The following is an 8,937-nucleotide window of genomic DNA, read 5'->3' on the forward strand; positions in this document are numbered from 1 at the left end:
ACTATGTAGTAAGTTTTTCGTTAAATAATACACTCCGTCACATGAAAATCTGTTAGTAATTTAAATACAACTAAAGTAGATACCATCGAATAACATAGATAATATTATATTTGTTTGTTGATTTTTCTAAAAATGTAACACGTAATATATATATATATATATATATATATATATATATATATATATATATATATATATATATTTATTTGGCCACCAACAATTGTTTACACTATTACCTATGAATTAAATATAAAAACTAATACAATTAAGTTGCACAAATGTAACAATTATTTAAAGGTTGGCACAGCATGCAATAAATCCCCAATTATGTGTAATTCATAATCCTCCGATGACTTTGGCGTAAATACGTATGCACATTCGTTTAAATGTTGATAACTTGTTTTACTGACACCTAGCGGCCTATTGTCAGACTATTAATATAGTGAGTAGAAGCTTACAATTTAGTTTTTTAGAATAGAATATAGGAATAGAATATAGATGGCGCTGCAAGTGTATTTCGGTCGAAAACAGAGGCGTGTTTTTATAAAATCTAAGTACCCGATGAGAGTCCATCCATAATTATCTTATGCGTATAATGCATAGGTAAATTATTATAAAATTACTTTTATCACTGAGGAATTTCATAAACTTTGGGATTTATTGGTAATTACTAGGTAAGTATACCTAAGTCTGCATCCAGCAACTTCCTACGACTTTTATCAGGTTGTCGTCTATATGAAATTAGTTTTGCCCTTGATGAGCTCAGAAACTAGATAAGGTGGGCGAGAACCGAATCACTGCAGAGATATTGAATGCGGACGAACCACTGGTATCGAAAATCACGTCTTTTTTGAACACACACACGATTTCATTCCCGAAGTGATAGGCACAACTGATGCACCTACTTTCTGTCCCATGTTGTGATAGGAGGCGGGCCTATTCATATCGGATACAAATTGTAGACTATGAGCTGATATCGAAAGAAAAAAATCCTATATCAGTTTGCCCGACCGAATTTTATTTTTTCAAAATATTAGTATAACGAGTTCTGAACTTCGGGTCCATGGAAGTTAAGAATTTTGAATTACAAATCACTCCGTTCGTGATCCCGAAACGTTAGATGTTTTCTTACAATGCCCTATAATGATTACACAAAGTAGTTACAATGTTATTCAGCCCGAAACCCAACAACAATAGTGCTTCTATAGTATTAATTAGTGGTAAAAATAGACAACAGTATAAAACCACCAGCTGAGCTCTTACATACCTACGAGACCTAGCAGCTCCATCTCAATCCATTCTGTTTGAGGATGTGACCTTTCAGCCACGGAAATAGGATTGAAATAGAACTATTTTTGAAGAAAAAGCATATCGTTAGATCCACACTGAGCCTTGTTTATTAGCATTTTTCAAAGCTTATTGCCAATTTTTTCGAGCGCAACCTAAATGAACTCCAGTATGCCGAAAAAGTGTCATTATGATACAAATAAGTTTCAAGGTAAATCTACGGATTAGTGAATAATTAAGTAAAAATACTTTTCTTTGTTTATCGAAAGTTTGAAATAACGTGTAGACCAACTTAGTTTGTGTGCAGTGCGAGGTAAAACGTGGTGAAAAAGGAGTGCACTAATTGCACCTCTGCCTACTTCTTCGGACATAAAAGGCGTGAATGCGTGTTTAATCTAATTATATAAAGTTGACGAGTTTGTTTGTTTGTTTGACAACGCTGATGATGAAAATTGTTTTAGTGTTGGATAGCCTATTTAACCCGGCGAGCGTGTGGCGGGGTATGTCATACCCCCCATGTTAATTACTGGCGTATATTTTTTGTGCCTGACTTTCAAACTTATAGTCTCTTTGAGTAGCTGGAGTTATAGGGTTGCGGAAGGTAATAGTGGGGTGATCACAGTGTCGCGGCAACTTGCATTCGAGTGACACGCTTGCAAACTGAGTTCGGGTACGTGATACCCCCGCCCTCATAGCTGGTGTGACAAAAACTAAAATTGCTTTTTCTGCTATTTTAACTTATTTTCTTTGTTTAATTGTAGATTTTAATAGAAAATGGATGTTGAAAATAAAAAAACAACTCCGGTCCATGATAGAAGATGTACTTACTAGAACAGGGTTTCGCAAACATTTATTTAGTGCGGACCGCTAATGCCACCTTATGCGACCTTTTTTGCGACCAAAGTCGTAATGTTTGGGTTGATGTTGTTCAGTTGGATTCTTAAATTTGTTTTTACTAGCAGTTTACTTCTGCATTTATTTTTAGATATACAAGAGTGCAAAAGCGTGCACTTTGTAGTTTTTCTTTTAACTTTTATTTTACTTGCGGATCCCCTGAGAGGGGGCCCGCGGGCCCCCTAAGGGTCCTATGTTTCGTGAAAATCAGGACAAAGACACTAAATGGACCGATTTCATCCGTAACTTAGGCTTGGCTTTAGTTTACGAACACCTGAAGATGTGAAATGACAAAAATATATATTCCGATTTATATACGTCAGAGAATTTCTTCCCAGATCAACGAATCACTTTCATCGACTCAAAATGTTCCTGGTCATTTTATTAGATGTAGAGATTACCCCAACAAAAATAATCATAAGACAAAATACTCATGAACAAACTGAGGAAAGGCTATTAGTGTGGAACATGCAACGTTTTTTTGCAAAAACTGCACAGATTTTATCTCCAGTTCCTAAGATGTTCCTAAACTTTTTTTGTGTTTTTTTTTAGTTTATAAAGAAAATTATTTCCTATTCTATCATACGATGACGTAGTTTTTATCATAACACTGGTTTTACTTTAGTTCCTGTTCGTTTTTAAGAGACTGAAAGTGTTTGTTTGAAATTCAAAGTGACTTATTTCCATCGAGGTAAAAAATAAAATTGTTAAAATGGCGCGATTGTTTTATTTCCAATGCGTTATGATGGTATTGTCTTATTATACCAAAAAATAAATAGTATAATACTTCTTCAGAAACAAGTTTTATAGCCAATTTTTTTAAGGGGTATGTCATACCCTGCCTCATACTGCTTATTACATTTTTTCACCACACGCTCGCCGGGTTAACTAACAAGGCTATGGGCTATATACCATCACCCTATGAGTAATAGGAGCGGTGATCTGTGACAAATGTTGTAAAAAAAACATAGGAAATTTATTTATTTTGAGAGCTTCCGCTGCGTGCGCCATGTAAACGGTTGACGTTACGCAACAAACATGTATAACATAATTGTCCCTCTTAAAAAATTCTAAAAATATATTGTAAACTAAAATCTCCCGCCGCATCTGTCTGATTGTCAGAAAAAACAAATTCTGATGAAATTTGGTATGGAGATAGTTTGGGACCCTGGAAAGGACATAAGCCACTTTTATTTTATGTATTTAGGCGGACTTAACGCCATGGGCATTCTCTCCCAGTCAACCTTGGGGTGGTGTAAAGAGCATGAAGGCAGGTGCATAATAAAAGAAAGTGAAAAACACATAAAAAGAGTTATAATAAACAAATGTAAAAACGACATTATCGCATATATAAAAAATACACACACACACACATATATATATATATATAAATATATATATAAATAAATACACTAATAAGTCAATGAGAAGAATCGGCAATATCCCGGGATAGGAATCACTTTCTATCCCGAGAAATTATATAGCGGGACTTTTTCCCAGAAAACTAACACGTTAGCGAAACGGTAAGCAAAACCTATATATTATATGAATAATGAAAATGAAAAGTTTTCATTTACGTCAGTGAATTACTGTTTTAAATAATTACGCAGCGCCTTACAATCTAACTGTGGCTTTGCTAATTTATGAAAACTATCACGAGCTATCATTAATGTGTATAGTTTAAATGCGATGTTGAATGTGTTTAAATTGCGAAAACATATAAAGTGAAACGTTTGTGATACTCTAGGACTTGATAAAATGAAAACATTATTGTTTTGAAATAATTTGAATTTTCGAGTGCCCGTTCTGTCATGTTTGCTTGTGTAGTCTAGAGTATTTTAAAACGCTTTTATTCGAGAGAATTATTGTAATATACAGAATGTTTCTGATCAGAAAAATCTCTAACACAATCACATAAATTTCTGTTTATGAACGTGTTTATTACTACGATGAAATATTAACCAGTATATTGTATAGCCCAAAGGCAATAAACAATCAACTTATTTATCATATATTTTATATTCATAAATAATAATTAATGTGCTTTTGTATACATCCAGAAGTTTAATAGATTTATTTTTTTTTGTTGAAACACTAATTGAATTATTTATGTTGATTTAGCTCCCAATAAATGAGATTATAAGAAGTTGAATATTAAAATAATAAGGTGTGCTAGTGTATATTAAAATATTTTGTGTGTTAAATCTCCAGCATGTCAATAAAAATTTGTAGGGATACAAAAGAAACGAAATAATATTATAATAATTCAAATTTATTTTTTTTCATTTTTTAGGATGCTATTTTCGCCATGGTCACAAAGTATTGCAGTAAGTGATGCTGATTACATTTACAAATCAAACACGCTGACATTGCTGTCGACTTTAGTGTTAATGTTCATGTGAACATCAGTGTCAACGAAATACGTGTCTGAGTTGATGGGCGTACGGTCCACCATATTGTAGTTCCTCAGCACCCAGCGGTCCCATCGGGTTCTCATGTCGCACACTTGCTTCTTGTGGAAGATTACCACATCAACGAACTTCATGTTGGGCGTGTAGAAGGTCGACACATCAATATGACGGTCCAGAGGGAAACCAAGCGGCATCTTGTCCAGCAAGACAGTCGATCTGAAGTCCACGAACAGGTCCTTGCGTGTTGTGTCCAGGATAGACATGTCAACGTTATCTACCAACTTCAGAGGAGTCACGATGACGTAGAACATCATCTTCATACCACCAACGAAACCTTTAGGTAGCAGGAGCCTGGTCGGGAAGCCAGTGTGGTAGTTCCTTAGGTCCTTTATGAGCATATCCCTCATGTCAGTGATGGTGTCAACCTTCTTCCAGAGGTCGCGTGTCATGATTCTGTCGCGGACAAGGTTGTGCATGTCATAGGAGTTCCTCACAATCGTGTTCTTTCCGGTGTTAAGTTTGTAAATGAACGTGTCCATCTCGACGAAGTTGAGGCGGTTGACGTTTATATCGATGAGGCGGCCCAGGTGGTCCTCCTTCGGTCCCAAGAAGATCCTCACGACACAGTCTACAGCCTTGTCGGAGAGCACATCAAGGGTGACTTTGAATGGCTGGTGGTTAAGACGGCGTTTCCTGACGAAGAAGGCCATGTCTGAGCTAGTCTTTTTAAGTTCATCCTCGTTCAGAATAACAGCGTTGGTCATGTCCATCAGGTAGTCATCGAAGTAGGTAACAAGTTTGTCAACAACTACGTTGTCGATTTTGACTCCAGGGAAGTAGAGGTCATCCTTGTTGTAGCAAGGTAGGCGTTTCTTGAACAGGATCAATAAGTCAACGATGCGCTTCTGCAGTTGGTAGAACACTGGGTCACGAAGAGCGGTCTGGTAGAAGTCCAGGATGGAAGGAACGACGAAGTACCTGAAAATATTTGTTATTACTATCAGTAGTTCATGTGTTATTTAAATATTCGGTAGAGAATTAATTGTATAGATAGTTTGCAACCCTGATTATAATTTCCCACTGGTAAAACTAGCTTAGACTGCATGGGCTTCTTCTACTAATGACAGAGATAGCTCATAACCCTAGCCAAGTGCGGGTAATGCATATGATGCAGTATAATAAGTAAAAATAATGAAATAACGATGTATTCTAGATTATTTTGGAGAACTTATTCCCTGGATTGATATTTTTGGTTGTTGTAAAGATCAAGCTTACTTGTCACTGTTGAAGTAATTAAGGCCAAGAGATGACTTCATGATGATGAGCAGGTAACGGTAAGCATCAACATGTTTGTAGTCCATTTCATTCTTGTCCATCTTGCCGAAGATCAGTTTGCCCAAAACTTCAACGTCGTCAGCCTTTGTCAATTCGTATCTTAAACCGTTGATCTGCAAGCAAAAAAAATATATACAATAGCTTCCTGTTTCCCATATAAAACAAAATTGTTAGAGCAATTATCTTATAATAACCACCTCGACGAATCCTTTGATGATAGCTTCCTTAATGATCATTTCGTAGTCCTCGCAAAGACGGATGACGTCAACATTGTCGTCTCTAGCAATAACGTAGTTGTTGAACCTTACTGGGATTTCAACACCGTTGTGAAGCTTCAGCCATGGCCAGTATCCCTTTTGGATGGGCTTGTACCAGGACAGTTCATGAATTTTACCTAATCCGTTGGACAAGCGCTCAAGGTAGTATCTAGCCAGGATTTGTTGGTACATGTACAGCGTAAGCTCGAAACGTCTGACATTGAATTTGTCGTAAATCTGATCCTTCATCCAGAACGGATAGTCAATGTGGAAGTAGTAATAGTAAGTGTTTAAGTCAATATCTTCAGTGAAGTATCGGAGCTTGTCTTCTACGTTTAAGTTCACGCGTTTGTCATATACATTCTCATCAATGATGTATACGTCTTTCTCAGTCTTTTTTAATGCCGTAGAAGTCGCAGAGCTTGAGATCAAGGAGTCCTCTCCTCATTTTGAGTAAGTAAGCCTTCTGGATGACGTCGGCGCGTACGAAGTAGTAAGGATAGATTTCGTAGGGAGGAGGAAGGATGATGCCTTTGCAGTCAGTGCGGTGTCTGACAGCAACAGTGAGAGCGTATACGAACATGCCTTCGTTGAGGTAAAGACGCATCCAGCAAGCGGTCTTGATGAATGTGGTGAAGTCCTTAGCGTAGTACAGAAGGTGGAACATGTTAACAACTTCCTTCAGCTGGCGGTCGACGTGGAGAGTGAAAACTTCACCTCGTGGCAGCGTACCGATCTTAACCATATTGACAAAGGTCTTCACAACATCGGTTTTCTAGAAGGAAGAAATAATAACTCAATTTTTACTCTAGAATTTCATAAAAATTCATACTTACAAATTCAAAAACTTAAATTTTTTTACTTACAGTGTAAAATTCGACGTTGTCTTCAATCTTGAAATTCTTGCCAATGTCCTCGATTTCCTTGTACATAACAGGTTCCGTCACGTGGTTCAACAACTTCAAGATGAAGATTTGCCTTTGTTTGATGTCCATGTTCACTATAAAAATTTAATATATTTATACTACAATTTATATTTAATTATATTGCATATCAAAAACAGTCCCGAAAGTTTTTTAAATCTTCTATCATCATTGCCACTTTACACAACTGAATTGGACCCAACGCATTATACGGTTTTATTTTTATTGCTTTGAATAACAAAACGAGTTTGCCGTTTGCCTTTAATGGTGAGTGATACGACCACCCATAAACAATAGAAACACCATCCAACACCTTTAATTACAAACTATTGTATGGTATTCCACTCCACTCGCAATTCTGAGACATGAGATCTTAAGTCTTATAATATCCAGCAATTAAGTTTAATTGACTAGTCAGATTGATGTAGTCAGTTGACTACAATGTTCTTCAAACCGCAACACAAAACAATGACTACACACTGTTGCTTGGCGGCAGAAATAGACATTGCAGTGGTACTCCCAGGCGGACTCTCACATATGAGACCTACCAGTAGACCCATCAGTAAATGCATGAAGTATAGCTATGTAAAGAAGAGGCATTAGAAGTATTAAAAAGTGTTGACTTACCGAAGGTGTTGTCATCGTATTCAGGCCGAGCCGCGGCCAGGGCGGCGAAGCCCAGTACCAGTATAAGAAATGCCTTCATCGTGCAGCCAACCCGATGGGAGTTCAACTGTGATCAATCAACACTTCCACCCCTTTTTATACTAACTCTTACTGATTATAATAATCTTAAAAAGTATTTGTTGCCACCTGATAATTCGTAAAGGGCATCTCCCTTGTTACATTGTAATGCTGAGATAAATTATCAATATTTTTTATTGCAACTTCTCGGGGTCAAGCAACTGTAATGATGCAGATATATAACTATGCTTAGATAAATGCTATTTACATATTGACGGCAAAGTTTATGAACCTTGCAATATTATAAAAGTGCAACAAAACTAACTTTTAGTTTATCATTAAAAGAAAAATACAATTCTGAAAAAAAAATTACATTAAAACAAAAATTAAGGGTAAATGCAATTTTTAATAGGTATAGGAGACAAAAAAAATTATATTGTTGCGTTACAATTATTTTTTTTTCAAAAATATAGGTTAAATATATAAGAATTTCAAACTTTATGATTGACGATCTCGTCATGATAAAGTAATATATATTTTTTTAAATATTGCATCTATCCGGCATGCTTTTATAGTGGCGAACTATGTAAAGTGTTATTATCTACGTGTTAGAAATAAACCAATTTTGATTACCTTTGCAAGATGAAATTACAAAAGATTTATATATATTTGTTTCAAGTTAGTTTTAGCATATCAAAACCGAATACAATTTAATGTTTCTTTTGGTAATCGTAAACACAGCGAATAACTATGCGATGAAAATCGTAGTTTTTAAAATATTTTAGTTTTACTCCAAATTGAATTTTGCCTATTATAAATTTATTATAATAAGCAATACTAAATAATACTACCAGGTCTGTATATAGCCCACTAGTAAACATGGGCTTTCTCTACTGCTAAGGTTTAAGGGCTTAGTAATGGCCTAGTTAAAAAGCGGCGATAGCCTAGTAAAAAGCGGCGATATCCTAGTTGGGTGTGGAACGGACTGCCAAGACGAATATCCGCAGGTTCAAATCCCAAGGGTACACACCTCTGACTTTTCTAAAAAATCATGTGTGTATTCTATGTGAATTTATCTTTCGCTTTAACGGTGAAGGAAAACATCGTGAGGAAACCTGCACATCTGAGACGATTCTCTATAAGAAT

The 8,937-nt window shown here is 36.0% G+C and overlaps 1 pseudogene; it reads right to left on the reverse strand.

Annotated features, from left to right (window-relative positions):
• Positions 1-4,441: 4,441 nt before the first annotated feature.
• Positions 4,442-7,870, reverse strand: LOC119188922 (annotated as a pseudogene).
• Between the last annotated feature and the right edge of the window lie 1,067 nt (positions 7,871-8,937).

The sequence above is a fragment of the Manduca sexta genome, chromosome 10 (assembly GCF_014839805.1).
Source record: "Manduca sexta isolate Smith_Timp_Sample1 chromosome 10, JHU_Msex_v1.0, whole genome shotgun sequence".
Lineage (NCBI taxonomy): Eukaryota > Metazoa > Arthropoda > Insecta > Lepidoptera > Sphingidae > Manduca > Manduca sexta.